The 22,117-nt window shown below is 50.8% G+C and overlaps 1 protein-coding gene and 1 long non-coding RNA gene across 2 annotated transcripts in view; both read right to left on the bottom strand.

Moving 5' to 3' along the window:
* dtd1 (D-aminoacyl-tRNA deacylase 1) overlaps positions 1-22,117 on the bottom strand; it is a 151,125-nt gene that overhangs the window by 80,369 nt on the left and 48,639 nt on the right. The gene's annotated exons all lie outside the window — the stretch shown is intronic.
* LOC137324237 (uncharacterized) lies at positions 6,248-14,241 on the bottom strand. Its single transcript, XR_010963561.1, has 2 exons — positions 13,989-14,241; positions 6,248-6,361 (listed from the first exon to the last, which is right to left on the bottom strand). It is a non-coding gene; the product is annotated as an uncharacterized lncRNA (long non-coding RNA).

The raw sequence follows: 22,117 nt of genomic DNA, 5'->3' as shown, positions 1-22,117 counted from the left end.
CCCCCCCCCCCCCGCACAGTCACTGTCCACCCCCCCCCCCCCGCACAGTCACTGTCCACCCCCCCCCCCCCCCCGCACAGTCACTGTCCACCCCCCCCCCCGCACAGTCACTGTCCACCCCCCCCCCCCCCCGCACAGTCACTGTCCACCCCCCCCCGCACAGTCACTGTCCACCCACCCCCCCCCCCGCACAGTCACTGTCCACCCCCCCCCCCCCGCACAGTCACTGTCCACCCCCCCCGCACAGTCACTGTCCCCCCCCCTCGCACAGTCACTGTCCACCACCCCCCCGCACAGTCACTGTCCACCCCCCCCCGCACAGTCACTGTCCACCACCCCCCCGCACAGTCACTGTCCACCCCCCCCCGCACAGTCACTGTCCACCCCCCCTCCCGCACAGTCACTGTCCACCCCCCCCCCCCCGCACAGTCACTGTCACCCCCCCCCCAACACAGTCACTGTCCACCCCCCCCCCCCGCACAGTCACTGTCCACCCCCCCCCCCCGCACAGTCACTGTCCACCCCCCCCCCCCCGCACAGTCACTGTCCACCCCCCCCCCCCCCGCACAGTCACTGTCCACCCCCCCCCCCCCGCACAGTCACTGTCCACCCCCCCCCCCCCGCACAGTCACTGTCCACCCCCCCCCCCCCCCGCACAGTCACTGTCCACCCCCCCCCCCCCCGCACAGTCACTGTCCACCCCCCCCGCACAGTCACTGTCCACCCACCCCCCCCCCCGCACAGTCACTGTCCACCCCCCCCCCCCCCGCACAGTCACTGTCCACCCCCCCCGCACAGTCACTGTCCACCACCCCCCCGCACAGTCACTGTCCACCCCCCCCGCACAGTCACTGTCCACCCCCCCTCCCGCACAGTCACTGTCCACCCCCCCCCCCCCGCACAGTCACTGTCACCCCCCCCCCAACACAGTCACTGTCCACCCCCCCCCCCGCACAGTCACTGTCCACCCCCCCCCCCCGCACAGTCACTGTCCACCCCCCCCCCCCGCACAGTCACTGTCCACCCACCCCCCCCCCGCACAGTCACTGTCCACCCCCCCTCCCGCACAGTCACTGTCCACCCCCCCCCCCCGCACAGTCACTGTCACCCCCCCCCCAACACAGTCACTGTCCACCCCCCCCTCCCGCACAGTCACTGTCCACCCCCCCCCCCCCCGCACAGTCACTGTCCACCCCCCCCCCCCCCCGCACAGTCACTGTCCACCCCCCCCCCCCGCACAGTCACTGTCCACCCGCCCCCCCCCCCGCACAGTCACTGTCCACCCCCCCCCCCCGCACAGTCACTGTCCACCCTCCCCCCGCACAGTCACTGTCCACCCCCCCCCCCGCACAGTCACTGTCCACCCCCCCCACCCCTCACAGTCACTGTCCCCACCCCCCCCCCCCGCACAGTCACTGTCCCCACCCCCCCCGCACAGTCACTGTCCCCACCCCCCCCCGCACAGTCACTGTCCCCACCCCCCCCGCACAGTCACTGTCCCCACCCCCCCCCCCCGCACAGTCACTGTCCACCCCCCCCCCCGCACAGTCACTGTCCACCCCCCCCCCCGCACAGTCACTGTCCACCCCCCCCCGCACAGTCACTGTCCACCCCCCCCCCCGCACAGTCACTGTCCACCCCCCCCACCCCTCACAGTCACTGTCCCCACCCCCCCCCCCGCACAGTCACTGTCCCCACCCCCCCCGCACAGTCACTGTCCCCACCCCCCCCGCACAGTCACTGTCCCCACCCCCCCCCCCCCGCACAGTCACTGTCCACCCCCCCCCCCGCACAGTCACTGTCCACCCCCCCCCCCGCACAGTCACTGTCCACCCCCCCTCCCCCGCACAGTCACTGTCCACCCCCCCTCCCCCGCACAGTCACTGTCCACCCCCCCCCGCACAGTCACTGTCCCCACCCCCCCCCGCACAGTCACTGTCCACCCCCCCCACCCCTCACAGTCACTGTCCCCACCCCCCCCCCCCGCACAGTCACTGTCCCCACCCCCCCCCGCACAGTCATTGTCCACCCCCCCCCCGCACAGTCACTGTCCACCCCCCCCCCGCACAGTCACTGTCCACCCCCCCCCCCCCGCACAGTCACTGTCCACCCCCCCCCCCGCACAGTCACTGTCCCCACCCCCCCCCGCACAGTCACTGTCCACCCCCCCCCCCGCACAGTCACTGTCCACCCCCCCCCCCCGCACAGTCACTGTCCACCCCACCCCCCCCCGCACAGTCACTGTCCCCACCCCCCCCGCACAGTCACTGTCCACCCCCCCCCCCGCACAGTCACTGTCCACCCCCCCCCCCCGCCCCACCCCCCCCGCACAGTCACTGTCCACCCCCCTCCCCCGCACAGTCACTGTCCACCCCCCCCCCCGCACAGTCACTGTCCCCACCCTCCCCGCACAGTCACTGTCCACCCCCCCCCCCGCACAGTCACTGTCCACCCCCCCCCCCGCACAGTCACTGTCCACCCCCCCTCCCCCGCACAGTCACTGTCCCCACCCCCCCCGCACAGTCACTGTCCCCACCCCCCCCCGCACAGTCACTGTCCCCACCCCCCCCCGCACAGTCACTGTCCCCACCCCCCCCGCACAGTCACTGTCCCCACCCCCCCCGCACAGTCACTGTCCACCCCCCCCCCGCACAGTCACTGTCCACCCCCCCTCCCCCGCACAGTCACTGTCCCCACCCCCCCCCGCACAGTCACTGTCCCCACCCCCCCCCCGCACAGTCACTGTCCCCACCCCCCCCCGCACAGTCACTGTCCCCACCCCCCCCGCACAGTCACTGTCCACCCCCCTCCCCCGCACAGTCACTGTCCCCACCCCCCCCGCACAGTCACTGTCCCCACCCCCCCCGCACAGTCACTGTCCACCCCCCCCCCCGCACAGTCACTGTCCACCCCCCCTCCCCCGCACAGTCACTGTCCACCCCCCCTCCCCCGCACAGTCACTGTCCCCACCCCCCCCCCACAGTCACTGTCCCCACCCCCCCCGCACAGTCACTGTCCCCACCCCCCCCGCACAGTCACTGTCCACCCCCCCCTCCCCCGCACAGTCACTGTCCACCCCCCCCTCCCGCACAGTCACTGTCCCCACCCCCCCCGCACAGTCACTGTCCCCACCCCCCCCGCACAGTCACTGTCCACCCCCCCCTCCCCCGCACAGTCACTGTCCACCCCCCCCTCCCGCACAGTCACTGTCCCCACCCCCCCCCGCACAGTCACTGTCCACCCCCCCCTCCCCCGCACAGTCACTGTCCACCCCCCCCTCCCCCGCACAGTCACTGTCCACCCCCCCCCCCCCCGCACAGTCACTGTCCACCCCCCACCCCCCCCGCACAGTCACTGTCCCCACCCCCCCCGCACAGTCACTGTCCACCCCCCCCCCCCCCCGCACAGTCACTGTCCACCCCCCCCCCCCCCCCCGCACAGTCACTGTCCACCCCCCCCCCCCGCACAGTCACTGTCCACCCCCCCCCCGCACAGTCACTGTCCACCCCCCCCCCCCGCACAGTCACTGTCCACCCCCCACCCCCCCCGCACAGTCACTGTCCACCCCCCCCCCCGCACAGTCACTGTCCACCCCCCACCCCCCCCGCACAGTCACTGTCCACCCCCCCTCCCCCGCACAGTCACTGTCCACCCCCCCCCCCCCACGCACAGTCACTGTCCACCCCCCCCACCCGCACAGTCACTGTCCACCCCCCCCTCCCCCGCACAGTCACTGTCCCCACCCCCCCCCCACAGTCACTGTCCACCCCCCCCCCCCACAGTCACTGTCCCCCCCCACCCCCGCACAGTCACTGTCCCCCCCCACCCCACCACAGTCACTGTCCCCCCCCACCCCCGCACAGTCACTGTCCCCCCCCACCCCCGCACAGTCACTGTCCACCACCCCCCCCACAGTCACTGTCCCCACCCACCCCCACAGTCACTGTCCACCCCCCCTCCCCCGCACAGTCACTGTCCACCCCCCCTCCCCCGCACAGTCACTGTCACACCCCCCCCCCGCACAGTCACTGTCACACCCCCCCCCGCACAGTCACTGTCACACCCCCCCCCCGCACAGTCACTGTCACACCCCCCCCCCCACAGTCACTGTCCACCCCCCCTCCCCCGCACAGTCACTGTCACACCCCCCCCCGCACAGTCACTGTCCACCCCACCCCCCCCCGCACAGTCACTGTCCCCACCCCCCCCGCACAGTCACTGTCCACCCCCCCCCCGCACAGTCACTGTCCACCCCCCCCCCCACAGTCACTGTCACACCCCCCCCCCGCACAGTCACTGTCCACCCCCCCCCCCCCGCACAGTCACTGTCCACCCCCCTCCCCCGCACAGTCACTGTCCACCCCCCCCCCCGCACAGTCACTGTCCACCCCCCCCCCCCGCACAGTCACTGTCCACCCCCCCCCCCCGCACAGTCACTGTCCACCCCACCCCCCCCGCACAGTCACTGTCCACCCCCCCCCCCGCACAGTCACTGTCCACCCCACCCCCCCCGCACAGTCACTGTCCACCCCCCCCCCGCACAGTCATTGTCACCCCCCCGCCCACAGTCACTGTCCACCCCCCCCCCCCGCGCACAGTCACAGACCACCCACCCCCCCCAACAGTCACTGTCACCCCCCCGCCCACAGTCACTGTCACCCCCCCCGCCCACAGTCACTGTCCACCCCCCCCCCCGCGCACAGTCACAGACCACCCACCCCCCCCAACAGTCACTGTCACCCCCCCGCCCTGCACAGTCACTGTCACCCCCCCCCCCCGCACAGTCACTGTCACCCCCCCCCCCCGCAACAGTCAATGTCACCCCCCCCGCAACAGTCAATGTCACCCCCCCGCAACAGTCAATGTCACCCCCCGCAACAGTCAATGTCACCCCCCCGCAACAGTCAATGTCACCCCCCCGCAACAGTCAATGTCACCCCCCCCGCAACAGTCAATGTCACCCCCACGCAACTGTCACTGTCACCCCCCCCCACAACAGTCAATGTCACCCCCCCCCCGCAACAGTCAATGTCACCCCCCCCCACACAGTCATTGTCACCCCCCCGCAACAGTCTGTGCCACCCCCACCTGCCACAGTCACTGACCAGCACCCCCCACAGTCACTGTCCACCACCCCCCCCCACAACAGTCAATGTCACCCCCCCCCCCACTACAGTCACTGTCACCGCCCCCCGCAACAGTCACTGTCACCGCCCCCTGCAACAGTCAATGTCACCCTCTCCCCCACAGGTTCACCACCCTCTGAGTGAAGAAATTTCTCCTCATCTCAGTCCTGAATGTCCTACTCAATATCCTGAGACTGTGACCCCTCGTTCTGGATCCCCCAGCCAGGGGAAACATCCTCCCTGCATCCAGTCTGTCTAGCCCTATCAGAATTTTATATGTTTCAATGAGATCCCCTCTCATTCTTCTAAACTTGAGTGAATACAGGCCGAGTCGACCCAATCTCTCCTCATATGACAGTCCTGCCATCCCAGGAATCAGTCTGGTGAACCTTCGCTGCACTCCCTCTATGGCAAGTATATCCTTTCTTAGGTAAGGAGACCAAAACTGCACACAATACTCCAGGTGTGGTTTCACGAAGGCCCTGTATAACTGCAGTAAGACATCCTTGCTCCTGTACTCAAATCTCTTGCAATGAAGGCCAACATACCATTTGCCTTCCTAACTGCTTGCTGCACCTGCACGTTTGCTTTCAGTGACTGGTGTACAAGGACACCCAGGTCCCTTTGTACATCAACATTTCCCAATCTATCACCATTTAAATAATACTCTGCCTTTCTGTTTTTCCTTCCAAAGTGGGTAACATTGTAACAAAGTGTATTTGCCCACTCACTCAACTTGTCTAAATCACCCTGAAGCCTCTTTGCATCCTCCTCATGAAGAAGGGAGGGAGGAGGCTCGTCTGGAGCATAAACACCAGCATGGACCTGTTGGGCCTGTTACTGTGCTGTACATTCTATGTAATATATAGGCAACTTCTACAAATCTGGAGATCTCTGGCAATGATCTTTGCATCGTTTGTTCCAGCAGATTAAAAATTGCCTACAATGCAAGATAGAAATGATTGATGACTCATTGTACTGTGCGGATACAAAAGAAGTCCGACTACCTCAGAGCGTTGTTATGGAAACACTTGGAGTCAGGCATCCCTTATAATGCCAGCTGACCCAGTCAGAAATTTCTATCCTTGCGAATCATTACTCATTGATGTAGAAAAAAAAAATCAGCTTGAATCGATAAGATTTATTTAAGGAATAACAGAAACTACTGGTTCGTGCAGAGTTGATTGATCTCAGCTGGGATGATGGTGTGGAAGCTACAGTTGGCTTCTATGCACCTGGAATATGGAGGAAACAGAGAGAAATAAAATCAACCAGCGTTCTCATTTCTGATCACGATCAGTGGCCCCTGCTGGAAATCACAGGAACAGGAGTAGGCCATTCAGCCCCTCCAGCCTGTTCCGCCATTCAATTAGATCATGGTTGATCTGTATCTTAACTCCATTTACCCGCCTTGGTTCCATAACCCTTAATACCCTTCCTAACAAAAATCTATCAATCTCAGTTTTGAAATTTTCAATTGACCCCCCCTAACCTCAAAAGCTTTTTGGGGCAAGAGAGTTCCAGATTTCCATTACCCTGTGTGTGAAGAAATGCTTCCTGACATCACCCCTGAGCGGCCTAGCTCTAATTTTAAGGTTATGCCCCCTTGTTCTGGACTCTCCCACCAGAGGAAATGGTTTCTCTCTTAAGTGTGTGAGAGGATAGGATTGAGCTCAGCAATAACGGTAGTCACGATTAAATAGCCTGCTCACACAGGGTCATGCATATATAAAAAAAAATAACCATTTGAGCAAGGAAGCTAAAAGCCTGCTCGAACCACACCTCAACATGAATCAGTGCTTTCAACAGGTGGGGAGGAAATAATGGGAAAAAAAAACAAAAAGAAGAAAAATGGAAGAAAATGACAGACAGAAAGAGCAAAAGGACGATTGACCAAACAACAAATAGCACAAGTAGCAGCAAATTAAAATGTTAGTAACATAAAATATTAAAATATAAATTATTTACATTAAGATATAAACTCCTCCTAATTCTTAACTCTTGTACAAATCAGATATGGCAGGTCAGAGGGAAAATCGACCTTTGCTTCTCGGGGTTATTTGTTCCAGACAGTACAGCGCTGAATGAGAGGCACAGAGCACACCAATAATGCAGGCATGACTGAAAGCAGAGCTTGGGATAGTGCTTTCAGTGGAGTCACGAAGGATAGCTTGAAATACACAGTGCCTCTCAATTTGTGACTTGTTTCCACAAGTTGATAGTGGTGTGATTTTAGAAACTGCAAATCATATTGAGAACATAATTCCTTTTTAAACATTCTTTTTTCTTGTGTACACTCAACACAGGGGTGCAAGAATACAAAAATGAGACTTGGTAAATAATGTATCTCAACTGAAGCTCAGAAAATATTTAGATGGGAAAGGCTAATACATAGACCATGTGCAAGTTCTAAACACATTTCTCTGATTCAGATTAGCATTGTAAGGCAACAGGTTAGTGATTTATTCCCCCATCCTGTAAGGACTCGACTCATTCTCCCAGTTTCTCTGTTTCTGTCGCTTCTGTCCTGACGATGCCACCTTCCGCACCAGTGCTTCTGAAATGTCTTCCTTTTTCCTCAGCCAAGGTTTCCCCTCCACTGTGGTTGACAGGGCCCTCGACTGTGCCGGTCCCATTTCCCGCCCGCCCTCACCCCTTCCCCTTCCCCCCATAACCATGATAAGGGTCCCTCTTATCCTCACCTTCTACCGCACCAGCCTCCACATTCAATGTATCATCCTCTGCCATTTCCGCCACCTCCAAACACATCTTCCCCTCCACTTTCAGCATTCTGTGACACCCTGATCCGCTCTTCCATCACCCTCAACACCTTCTTGTGCGAGCGCTGGAAATGCAACACCTGCTCTTTCAACCCCTCCCTTCCCACCGTCCAGGGCCCCAAACAATCCTTCCAGGTGAAATAGCGATTTACTTGTACTTTTTCCAATTTAGTATATTATTCGTTGTTCATGAGTCGGTCTCCTCTACATTGGGGAGACCAAACGCAGATTGAATGATCGCTTTGCGGAACACCTCCGCTCAATCCACAAGTGTGAACCTGAACTTCCGGTCGCTTGCCACTTTAATTCTCTGCCCCACTCCCACTCTGATCTCGGCCTCCTATATTGTTCCAATGAATCTCAACGCAAGCTCGAGGGACAACACCTCATCTTTCAATTAGATGCATTACAGGCTTAACATTGAGTTTACCAACTTTAGATCTTAACCACTGCTCTCAATTTCTCTCAATCAGCCGGTGCTGGTAATGAAGGATGGCTGCACCAGAGCCACTGGGAGTGGAGGCGGTGTGGGCTGGTGCTTGGGGTGGGAATCCCCTATCGGTACATGACCAGCGGGGTGATCAGCACCCCTGGGTCTACCCACCTTTCTCCACCATGTTCCCGGGTCACGGGAGAAGTCGTCTCATGGCCAGATTTTCCAGCTTCCCTCCCCCTCTGCTATTCTGCTGTAACCATTTACACCTTGTCTGGACCCATCTTTTGTTTCTTTACTTGTCCCATTACCACTCCCTCTGGCCTTGCACCATCATCCCTTTTGTCATTTAATCTCTCCTGCCCTCCACCCCATCACAGACCTTCCCCTTTGTTCTTTCCTCCCCCTCTTTCCCCTGGCTCCGTACTTGCTTAAAAGCTGTTCATCTCTAACATCTTCCAGTTCTGATGAAAGGTCATCGACCTGAAATGTTAGCTCTGTTTCTCTCTCCACAGATGCTGCCTGACGTGCTGAGTGTTTCTAGCATTTTCAGTTTTTATTATTAGTGATTTATTCTGAACGGGGTTTGCATCCTTGTTCATAGTGCTGAATCGTATTTGGATCTCGGGTGCCTTACATTGAAACAGAAGAAACAGATGGTTACTCCATTTGTTGCTAGGTCAGCATTTCAGTCCAGAATGCGCTAGGAGCACAGTCAGTCTTATAGAATCATAGAATCATAGAAGTTACAACATGGAAACAGGCCCTTCGGCCCAACATGTCCATGTCACCCAGTTTATACCACTAAGCTAGTCCCAATTGCCTGCACTTGGCCCATATCCCTCTATACCCATCTTACCCATGTAACTGTCCAAATGCTTTTTAAAAGACAAAATTGTACCCGCCTCTACTACTGCCTCTGGCAGCTCGTTCCAGACACTCACCACCCTTTGAGTGAAAAAATTGCCCCTCTGGACCCTTTTGTATCTCTCCCCTCTCACCTTAAATCTATGCCCCCTCGTTATAGACTCCCCTACCTTTGGGAAAAGATTTTGACTATCGACCTTATCTATGCCCCTCATTATTTTATAGACTTCTATAAGATCACCCCTTAACCTCCTACTCTCCAGGGAAAAAAGTCTCAGCCTATCCAACCTCTCCCTATAAGTCAAACCATCAAGTCCCGGTAGCATCCTAGTAAATCTTTTCTGCACTCTTTCTAGTTTAATAATATCCTTTCTATAATAGGGTGACCAGAACTGTACACAGTATTCCAAGTGTGGCCTTACTAATGTCTTGTACAACTTCAACAAGACATCCCAACTCCTGTATTCAATGTTCTGACCAATGAAACCAAGCATGCCGAATGCCTTCTTCACCACCCTATCCACCTGTGACTCCACTTTCAAGGAGCTATATGGGATGGATAAACCCAGTATTTTTTGATCAAACTTGATTAGCCCCATTGATGGCCAAAATCGCAACCGGTAATATTATGGCAGCTGGGAACAACAACTTGCATTTATATAGTGCTGTATCTTAGTAAAACGTCCCAAGGCGCTTCACAGGAGCGATTATCAAATAAAATTTGACACCAAGCCACATAAGGAGATATTAAGACAGCTGACTAAAACCTTGGTTAAAAAAGTGGGTTTTAAGGAGCGACTCAAAGGAGGAGAGAGGGGTGGAGAGACGGAGAGGTTTAGGGAGAGAATTCTGGAGTTTAGGGCCTAGGCAGCTGAAGCCGCCAATGGTGGAGCGATGAAAATCGGCGACGCACAAGAGGGCAGAATTGGAGGAGTGCAAAGATCTGGGAGGGTTGTAGGGCTGGAGGAGGTTCAGAGATAGGGAAGGACGAGGCCATAGAGGAATTTGAAAATCCCAGCGTTGCTGGACCGGGAGCCAAGGTAGGTCAGCGAGCACATGGGTGATGGGTGAACAGGACTTGGTGTGAGTTAGGATACGGGCATCAGAGTTCTGGATGAGCTCAAGTTTTCTGAGGGTTCAAGGTGGGAGGTCAACCAGGAGAGTTGAAGGCGGGATTGCCAATTTCAAGATTTTAAATCCTCCCCTGACCCTTTCCTGCCCGATGTAGGGTTAAAATTGAAGCTAAAGTCTCCATCAATGTTGCTTTTTAGCTAGAGGCAGAGGAGTCCTTGATGATCACCTACCCCTCTGATATTGAATCTTTATATTGGGAAAGAATCTAGTATTTTCTCAATGCCTCCTCATAGCTGTACGGGTTGAGAGCAGGTATTAAATGTGCAGGGAACAACAAATGCCAACGCATGGATTGGCACTATACACCAGTATCCCCCACGATGACGGCATCGCTGCGACAGCATCAATACTCAACACCAACAACAGCCAATCTCCGGACGCCATCCTACAACTCATCCGCTTCATCCTGGATCACAATGTCTTCACCTTTGATAACCAGTTCTTTACCCAAACACACGGAACAGCCATGGGGACCAAATTCGCACCCCAATACGCCAACATTTTCATGCACAAGTTCGAGCAGGACTTCTTCACTGCACAAGACCTCCAACCAACACTATACACCAGATACATCGACGATATTTTCTTTCTATGGACCCACAGCAAGGAATCACTAAGGAGACTACACGATAACATCAACAAGTTCCATCCCACCATCAAGCTCACCATGGACTACTCCTCAGAATCAGTTTCTTTCTTGGACACACGAATCTCCATCAAAGACGGGCACCTCAGCACCTCACTCTACCGCAAGCCCACGGACAACCTCACGATGCTCCACTTTTCCAGCTTCCACCCTAACCACGTCAAAGAGGCCATCCCCTATGGACAGGCCCTGCGAATACACAGGGTCTGCTCAGACGAGGAGGAACGCGATGGACACCTACAGACGCTGAAAGACGCCCTAGTAAGAACGGGATATGACGCTCGACTCATCGATCGACAGTTCCGACGGGCCACAGCAAAAAATCGCATAGACCTCCTCAGGAGACTAACATGGGACGCAACCAACAGAGTACCCTTTGTCGTCCAGTACTTCCCCGGAGCGGAGAAACTACGCCATGTTCTCCGCAGCCTTCAACATGTCATCCATGACGACGAACACCTCGCTATGGCCATCCCCAGACCTCCACTACTCGCCTTTAAACAGCCATCCAACCTCAAACAGACCATCATTCGCAGCAAATTAACTAGCTTTCAAGAGAACAGCGTCCACGACACCACACAACCCTGCCACGGTAACCTCTGCAAGACATGCCAGATCATCGACACAGATACCACCATCACACGAGAGGACACCACCCACCAGGTGCATGGTTCATACTCCTGTGACTCGGCCAACGTTGTCTACCTCATACGTTGCAGGAAAGGATGCCCCGGAGCATGGTACATTGGCGAGACCATGCAGACGCTGCGACAACGGATGAACGGACACCGCGCAACAATCGTCAGACAGGAGGGTTCCCTCCCAGTCGGGGAACACTTCAGCAGTCATGGACATTCATCCACCGACCTTCGGGTAAGCGTACTCCAAGGCGGCCTTCGAGACACACGACAACGCAAAATCGTCGAGCAGAAATTGATAGCCAAGTTCCGCACCCATGAGGACGGCCTCAACCGGGATCTTGGGTTCATGTCACGCTACACGTTACCCCACCAGCGAACAAATGTTATCTGTTTTTAATATAACGGGTCAGTTGCTGTCTTTTCTATGTTTCTACCTCTCTATCTCTGTTTTTTTTTGTTTGTTGTTTTTTTTTGGTGATTTGTATATTCGGAGACCTTGCAGGTAACACCTGTCTGTCTGCACACTGATTGCCTTGGCAACGGGCAGTTGAAAAAACTGTCTGTAATCACCAAGCATTGTTCTGTGAATTATAAATGCGATTTCATTTCGAGGATTTCATTTCCACATCGTTCACCTGAGGAAGGAGGAAGCCTCCGAAAGCTTGTGAATTTAAAATAAAATTGGTGGACTATAACTTGGTGTTGTAAAATTGTTTACAAACGCATGGATTGGCACACAGTGGCACAGTGAGCTCCAGTGTTCTGTACTACCACGTGTTTTTTTTTAAACCCCTACCCCGTTTTTCCTGCCTTGCTTGTTCTCTTTTTGCAGCTTATAGGTCCCATGAATATCCTGCAGCCCCAATATTCAGGCACACAGGTAGGAGATGTCAATATATAGCACAGATGTCTTTAAGGAGAAGCTAGATAAGTACATGGGGGGAAAAGGAATGGAAGGATATGCAGATAGGGTTAGATGAAGTAGGGTGGGTGGAGGCTCGTGTGGAGCATAAACACCAGCACAGTCCAGTTGGGCCAAATGGCCTGTGTCTTTGCTGTAAATTCAATGTAATTCTATGTAGTATCAGAACATCATTTTACAGGTGATTTGAGGAGAAATGGTGCCTGGAATCCAGGCAGCACAAAGCCAATTAATTTTAGTTTTGTTTCTCCCTCCCTTCTCTACCACACCACCCAAATCTCATGGAATACATATCTCAGCAGCCATTTTAAACGTTGGTCATCCAAATGGAAGCCATTGTGCAAAATGGCAATCAAAATCGGACGGCAAAACTTTGTAGACTGATGGGATTTCCTACTTTTACTGCCTCATCAGCACATAGGCTGAGGCTGTTATAAAATATAGGAAATCCTACAGAGATGCAAATGCTAAGCTAACTTAATATCTGAGAAGCATTAATCAAGCACTGAAACGGCTTAATTTTGTGCGTTGCCAATAATTACATACACATGGTGGTGTGAGAAAATAAGTTATACAAGTGGTGAAGATTGTCACTGTGTGTTGATAACCTGGTAAACACAGGGGAATGATTTCCTCTGATTGTTATATCTAACGACATCGTCAACCTGTTCTGTTAGAACGCTCAACATTTCCGTAGAAAAGGCAAACATAAGAAATTGTCCCACTTTCATTACACACAGCAATCAGAGGAAAATTTTCTCCCAAATCAAAAAGAGGAAACATTTTTTTTTCCGACTAAGCCTTAAAAAGACCAGTCCAAAAAGAGAAAAACAGGCAGAAAGCAAACTAAAAATTGGAGGTGGGCAGAAGAAAATGAATCAAACAAAACGGAAAGATGAAGAAAAGCGAATGAAAGTGACACAAAAAGTAAAATGAAATGAATGCAAAAAAACAAATATGGGCTCTAAAAATTCATTTAGAACTCTTAGATTGTGCTGCAGAAATATAACGTGTAAAGTTTATTTGCAGCCTTCTATTTGGGAGATGTTTTCACTTGCTCTTATGCTTCAAAGAAAATGGGTGCTCTTTTAGGAGAGAGTTAGCAATACTGACTAATTACCATTGCAACTTTTCTTAAAATCAACTTCAGAGGTGGCTGTGTGTATCATATGTTGAATGGTTTATAATTACTATATTAGCATTGTGAATATTAATGTACACTTCAATGTATAGGATTTGGCCTGGTGCTGGAATAGATTCAGTAATTTCCACTCTCAAATTATTATTCATTAATTATTGGTGTTTGTCCAAAAATGGTCTTTACAGTAGCTAATTTCAATCCTGCCAAGTCCTAAACCAATCTTACTGATTATTTAACATCCAGAATAAGCAGCTTAATGCTTTAGCCATAACAGGTATCTTCTTGTTCACCCTCTTACCAGCTATGATCTTTGGTATTTTGGTAGCAATGTTTTTTGGACAGCTCCTCACCATCTCCAACATTCAGTTTTCAAAAATATAGACATGTTAAGCAGTCTTTGCGATGCTGTTAAATCTGCTACTTCAAGGTTTCGTTTTTCTTCCATTTTCAAAGGATCTGTCCCAGGCAGGACACCTGGAAACCTTCCAGCCAGTTGATGCCATTTGATTTCACAATCCAAGGCTTCTAACCATCTGAGCATAGTTGAACACTTTCATCTATCTTAATGACCTCTTTTCTCCTTTGGCACAAGACATGTCGTAACTTGCTAAAAAAAAACTGTGGGCCAAGCGGAGTCTTTGAAGCTTCTTGTTGAATGTTGTGGTTTGTTAGGAGGCACCCTCAAGGTACACAGAATAATCACAATCTCATGCCCAGACTAATCTGTGCTATGTTATTGTGTGTCGTCCTGTTTCAATCAAAGGCCACTCGTTGTTTGCAGCCACAATGTTTTGGCCTACATTGACTTTATGCATCGTTTACTCCTCCCCGTGCCTCTTTTTAATCCTCCTCCACTTTCTACGGTACCCCATATCACGCACCATCTATAGCTGAGAGGCTAGCTCCACAACTTGCTCCAGGGCTCCTCATATGTTAGCCACTAGGAAGTACACAAGAGTATCCCTGAGTCACTCTCCCTCCCCAAGATGAAGTTGTCTGGTCTCTGCTCAGCACCTCCTCACGACAGGGTAACTCAGAAGAAGGGGAAATCGCACAAACTAACTCGTGTGATACCGCTTCCTGCTGCAATATACTGGAGCTCCAATGCACTCTGCTACCATGCCAGCCAGCCTCTGCTCTTTCCTAAACTCTTCTTTCTTTAACCAGAAGGACCTATTGTTGGGAAGAATGAGGAGGCCACATATTGTTTGGATAATATGAGTCTAAATAGGGTAGAGGAGCAGAGAGATCTCAGGGTACAGATACACAAATCACTAAAAGTAGCAACGCAGGTTAATAAGGTCATAAAAAAGGCAAACCAAGCACTGGAGTTCATTTCTAGAGGGATAGAATTGAAAAGCAAAGAAGTTATGTTAAACTTGTATAGAACCTTGGTTAGAACGCACTTGGAGTACTGTATACAGTTCTGGTCTCCATGTTACAAAAAGGATATGGAGGCATTGGAGAAGGTGCAAAAAATATTCACAAGGATGATACCAGAACTGAGAGGATATACTTATCAGGAAAGGCTGAACATGCAGGGGCTCTTTTCTCTAGAAAAAAGACTGAGGGGTGACCTGATAGAGGTCTTTTGATAATGAAAGTTTTGACAGGGTAGACATGGAGAAAATGTTTCCACGTGTGGGAGAGTCCAAAACTAGAGGTCATCAATATAAGATAGTCACTAATAAATCTAATAGAGAATTCAGGAGAAACTTCTTTACCCGAAGAGTGTTAAGAATGTGGAACATGCTACCACAAGGAGTAGTTGAGGCAAATAGCATAGATGCATTTAAGGGGAAAACTAGATAAATGCATAAGGGAAAAAGGAATAGAAGGATATGCTGATAGGAATGAAGTAGGGAGGGAGGAGGCTCGCGTGGAGCACAAACGCCGACATAGACCAGTTGGGCCGAATGGCCTGTTTCTGTGCTGTAGACTCGATGTGACAATGCTAGCTGCATAAATATTGTGGAAGATTTCCCCTTCTGGAATCCTAATGCTGCCATTATGTGTCCGATTAATCACAATTCTGAAAGAGTTGGGACAATTTTTGCAATATTATATAAGGCGCCAATGTAGTAATGAACCAATGAGATAGAATACTCTCTACTCTACAGTATGGCAACCTGGATAATAATGTCATTGTTTTACTGTTAATTTTGTACTTTGTGCTAAAGAATTTGGAGTTCCAAACGCATGTGGCACTAAACCAGAAAATGAGACTTAATGCAGCTAAAAGACCTGTCTTGAACTTTACCTAACAAAAGCTCAGCCCCAATTATTTTCCAATGGAGCAGATGTGACAAGGGAATTCTTTGTCTGAGACTCACTTCCATTCCATTAAAGAAAATTGATGTTAACAGAGTTCCACAGAGCAGGAAATAAGTGCAAACAATTCAAATGGGAAGGAATTTTGCAGTTATGCACCCGTCAACAATGGTGGCCACCACAGAATTGTTACCCTCTTAAATGTGTGGTAAATATGAAAGCCCATCCATCCCGAGAGCACTTTATTTCCTTTTCTATTTCAATGCGTAGGAACAGGAGTAGGCCATTCAGCCCCTCGAGCCTGTTCTGCCATTCAATTAGATCATGGCTGGTCTGTACCTCAACTCCATTTAACCGCCTTTGTTCCATATCCCTTAATACCCTTACCTAACAAAAATAAGTTCAATTTTAACTGCGTGTGAGGGTAGTGCGCCATCAGTTGGTTGAATCCCATGCTTTTCACATCGAGACTGAATGAATATATGTTTGTCCTTGTTCAGTATATTGGCAGGGAAACGGTGTCAGGTTGCAAGAGCACATAGCTGTAGCCGCCAGAAACGACAACTCAGCCAAAACAGTGGACCTGCCAAGGTGCAGGAGTCTATCTCCACTCGGTCTATTTTTAAACAAAGATTTTTTTTTAAATTTAAAACAACTGTATGGTATTTACTCTTGCACTGTTGTCACTGCCAGAATTGCTGTCCTGTGAAAGGGGGCAGTTTATCACTTTCCATCAGGAACATAACATAAGCGGGTAACTGGAGATAACTTGTGATGACGACAGATGTCTCATGAACTTGTTGACATCTGCACAGAGTGTCAAGTGAGGCCCTCCAGAGGGACGGTGGATAAACATACCGTGTGGTACCCCTCCAAGTCACACACCATTCTGACTTGGAAATATATCGCCGTCCCTTCATCGTCGCTGGGACAAAATCCTGGAACTCCCTACCTAACAGCACTGTGGGAGAACCTTCACCACCCGGACTGCAGCGGTTCAAGAAGGCGGCTCACCACCACCTTCTCAAGGGCAATTAAGGATGGGCAATAAATGCTGGCCTAGCCAGCGACACCCACATCCCATGAATGAATTTTTAAAATTTTTAAAAGTGGGGTGACACTGACCCATACAGACCAGTAGGATCCTGGGTTTGATCCTCACCCTGTACCCAGTTAGCTTATATCGGTCAAGGAAAAACAGGATACGAGTAGCTCACTGTCCTGATGCTTAAATGGGGGGGGGGTGGAAGGACAAAAATCAGCCAGGGTCTCTGCTACCAGTTGCTATTTGGTAATCCCCGTTGAACATTACACATATATGGACATCAGGTGAAGACACGATTGAAGTTTGCTGCGATTCCCTCTCCCCCTTGTGTAGCTAACTGACACTCAGAGCTGGAAAGTGGGCCGTGTAGCGACCACTGTTTCAGTGCTACGCGGCCTCCCAAAGTGCCAAGATGGTGTCTTGGCTGCGCACGCACGTATCCAGCGCGACGTGCGGTATAAGTATTAGTGCATGCTCAAATACCAAACGCCGGCTGCATGTAAGTAAGGAGAAAATTGATTCAATAAGTGTGCAAAGCTGATTTAAAGTGATAGACACCATTTTGGAACTTAATGCTCAACTCAGTCTGAACCACGACCATCTGAACGTGTCTTAGAGTGCCTGGAGGACCCCCACCGCTATTTAAAGGGACCATGCAGGATTTACAGGTTAGTGGCTGGATTATTGCTTCTGGCTGCCAATATATTTACAACTGTTTTTGGAGGTCTCGTATACTTGAATACTAGGACTAGAGCCAGGACGTGCAGGAGTGAAATTAGGAATCGCTGCTACACGCAAATGGTGGGAGAAGTTTGGAACACTCTTCTATAAACGGCAGTTGATGCTAAATCTGAGATTGATAGATTTCTGTAAACCAAGGGTATTAAGGGATATGGGGCTAAGGCGGGTATATGGAGTTAGGTCACAGGTCCACCATGATCTCATTGAATGGCGGAACAGGTTCGAGGGGCTAAATGCCAGTGCCACTTGCTGCCTCCTGATATGCACCACCCTCTCCTGCAAGAAAGCGGGACATGTGTCTGGGTGATGTGCCTGCCATGGTTGAATAGCTGCCAGTGTGTGTGGCCTGTGAGTTGTGGGTGGGCAGCTTGCACAGTGGTAATGTGAAAGGGTGAGAGGAAGCATCAGATTGGCAGAGTTGAGTACTGATGGAAAGAGTTTGTTGATATGTGGGTGATGGGGGGTGTAGTGTGTGGAGCAGTGGACGCGGCTAGTGGTGCAGTTGGTATGAGACGCCACTTGACAGTTGACCTCCATTCACCTTGACCACTCATGTCAATGCACTGAACTTCTTCCTGCACTGGCATTGACTTCGTCCCCCACTGCCTTCTAGACATGTGTCTGGAGGACCTCTTGCCACCTCCCCACCAACCCCCCCCCCACCCCACCGTGGATATAGGATGTCCCTCCTTGTGTCCACCTCTTGCACCAAGGCCTCTAGTTCATCATCTGAGAACCTTGGTGCACACACTCTCGCAGGCCTGGTACAAACTCAGATCGACAGATTGGTGAGGTCTGGCATGCAGATTGGAGGATATGGGATTAGTGCACAACCTTTAGTCAATGTTTTAACATAACTCATCAGTTTGTAAACAGAGGGACGGGACCTGCATCTGTGTTTTACGAGTGCGAGGTCTGATCTCCGTTCAGACTCTATACAGACAGCAGACTGTTATTTTTGGCAAGTAACAGGTACCAGCTACCTTTAAGAGATTTTAAGAGACTGCCTGCCTTTAAGAGATTGGGGATCCCCCTGCTGGTGGAAAGTGCAAATTGCATTGAATCCTCATCCTCAGGGCTGACGAAAATCTCGTCCTGCCAGTGCAGGGCCATTGGGCGCGGGTTAATAGCGAATCGTGCTACCCGCGCCCAATAATAGGCCTTATCGAATATTTTTTTCCCCCTCACTGTCTAAGCCCACTCATGAGCAAGATGAGAACACCTTTATTTAAATAAAGAGTGAGTAAATTGCAATGTTTTGCTTGATTATTCAAGAAATTAATTTTGAATAACATTGGTTTTGACAAGAGGGAAAGTGCAAACACTACAAATTTCATGATAACAAGCTAGCCGCTTTCAACAAACATGGAGAAAAGCCAAAAATAAAAAGGTAATGACATAAAAATATGAAAAATCGCAAAGCAAGGCCAGAAATGTGTAAAATCACTGTGCGTGTATCTCATACTGCATGGAACACACGGTATAACTGCAGTACAGCCCTGTTGAACTCAGCATTTTTCTCCTGTCAAAATGTGAATGAGGCAGTCTCGCACTGTGCTGCACAATGTTGAATTTTGAAACTTCAAAAGTTTAAGAATTCACCCGGTCAGCTGAACCTCTTTTACATATCCATCGATAGAAAAGAGCTGGCAATCCTCTTAGGCCAGCTTCATATCGGCAGCCAAGAAGCAGAGCTGCGTTCATTGGTTTAATTACACATGCGCTGAGCTCCTCTTTCCTGGTTCCAGCGTTAGGGAAAAGAGGGATGATATAATCGCACTATTATCTTCCACTGCCCCAAAAATTATATTAATGTGCTACCAGTGTAAATAAAACATCAATTACTGCCTTAGAAACGCAGTGAATAATTAAATATCAAGTCTGGTGGAACCCTACTATTGTGTATGCAGCTGGCCAAAATGGATAACCTATTGTCTGGAGGCGGACTTCAATTTAACAGGAATACAAGTGTCAATATAAAAACATAGAAACAAACCAGTTCCTGATTACAAATAATTATTATTAATGCCATTCACTGGTGTTGATGTGTAGGCTAGAGTAGGCGAACAATGAACAGCTCCATACGATGACTTCCATGTCCCATTCACACTGCTACAAATAGAGATTGTGTGTGGAAATCATAAAATGTGCAGAAGCGACTAATTCTTCCCATCTGTCCCATGGAACGGAGACCACTAGCTGTTATTCTGTGAAGTGGATTCTGATTTATAATAACCTGGTTTCTACCTGGCTGACTTGTCATTGGCTTTGGGGTTACTACATGTCGTGATGGTGATTCTGGCCAGCTGTCAGAGAAAAAACCAAAAACACCACGAGATGCCAGTTTTCCTTCCACTCACACAAGGACGGGACACAAGAGATAAGCCATTTCCTCATTTTATTGGTGGTTTGTAAAGAGAGCCTTGATAATTGCAAGAGTCGATTGACTGTCAAGATGAAGGATTGCACCCAGAGCATTCTCACCTCTACTTCCCATAAGAGACAGAATGGCAGCCGTTACACAGGGGCAAACCAGAAGGGTCAACAAGGTCTGACGAGGGTCCTGAGACACACAGATCTCCATGGAAAGATGCACTGTGTTACATAACAGAGGTGTATCTCACTGACTAGTTCCATATTTACAACTACGGTATAAAATATTTTGCAGACAATGCAACTTTCCATAAAGCTGAGAAGGAAATATTGAATCCTGACTGGCTAAATTACACTTCATATGCAGAAAGTGTGGCCTCTTTCTGTCAAAGCAAACATACTTGATTAAATAAGATCAGTGCCTTCTGGGCATTGTGTTGAAAACTTAACAGTCATGACTCTGAATTTATGACTCGAGTATGGCAATCATTTTTAACTGCCTTAAAAGATGCAGTACCACAGCGGCTGAAAGTCTAACTGAGCAATAAATTATGAATAATGTAGCTTATCAGGGAACAATGTAGAAACAAGAAGATTCAAAGTTTCCAACTGAAAACTATTCATTAGAGAAGTGTTTTTCATAAAATGTTTAAATATTGGTTTTCTCCCAATCTCCTCCCCCCATCCTCATAAAATACACAATCGGTTCAACCGTTGAGTATCAGGAAGGTCCCGGGCTCAATCTCTGGCCCTCTGCTGAGTTAGATGGTCTCAGCCAGAGCACCGATATGGGGACTCGACAACTGGTGTCTCAACCTTTTTGAGGGAGAGGACAATCAAACCAGCTTTCTGCTCCAAGTTGCTATCCAGCAAACTGTTCTAGCAGTGCGCTTGTGTGAACATTGCATGGGACAGAATTGAGCGCACCAGAGATGCATCTGTGGCCAAAAAAATGTTCTGACCGTCAAGACTCGCACTTAAAGGAGAGGTACAGGAGGGTGACCAGAGTCCATGGAACTGCAGCCCAGCAAGGAGTCAATGCCTTCAGGAGGGGACAGGAGAAAAAAGAATTGCTGGTTGACGTTACCAGGGCTTCATTACATTAACCAAACATTGCTTATCTGTGGCTGTAGAAAACATTATTTCTTTCCATTAGATAGTGTTATTTTAATGTAAAATACTGTTTATTATATTAATTCCAGCATTCTTAATGTTTGAGTAGTTTTATTATTGTAGTATTATTTTCTGCATCACAGTGTGCGAGCTGAATGTTTACAGAACCAGAGGAAAGGGAGTCGAGCTTCACTAAACCTGTCGGTCATCGATACATTAAATGAACCTGCAGGTTGGAACCTGTGTATTACTTTGCTTGTTCACCTTCATTGTTTCTGCAGTCAGAACATTGGTATTACTTGCATCCTGCTAATGAGTACACAATGTCACCAAGCTGATATATCCTGTCACAAACCCACTTTACACAACATAGTGCCATTCAGATATCATCAGGAAAATTATTGCCAAGTTGTAGGTTTAAACACGGAAGGAAGTCTGTCACATAATTAGAATGCTTGGTGTTGAAAATAAATAAATGTTACGGCAACGTAGGAGGCCTAATTATCCGAAGTAGTAGCATTTTGACTGCAGGATTGAAATTAGAGAAAAGATTTCTCTGGTAGGGCTGAATCTGGAAGGAAAAATGTGACTAATGTCACGGAAAGTTCAGCTCCACCATCTAAGATGGCTTCACCTTGCAGGCGTCTCCCTCAGCGACCAGCAGCTATCATTTAGTCTCATCGGTAAGTGACACTTCATAAGATATCTGGCCGACTTTCTTTTCTTCTCCTCCTTAAAGGTGCTGACTCACGCTGGGGTTACAATCCTACGAATGCCAGCAGTCCCCTGGGACCTCAAAAAGCCAATCATTCTTCACTTATCAGCCTAGACTGAGTGTTGGCAGAGTATTCGAATACAGTGACCATCACACCATAGCCCAATCC

The sequence above is a fragment of the Heptranchias perlo genome, chromosome 8 (assembly GCF_035084215.1).
Source record: "Heptranchias perlo isolate sHepPer1 chromosome 8, sHepPer1.hap1, whole genome shotgun sequence".
Taxonomy (NCBI): Eukaryota; Metazoa; Chordata; class Chondrichthyes; order Hexanchiformes; family Hexanchidae; genus Heptranchias; species Heptranchias perlo.
The sequence above is the reverse complement of the archived record's forward strand: the minus strand, read 5'-3'. Positions and strand labels throughout refer to the sequence as shown.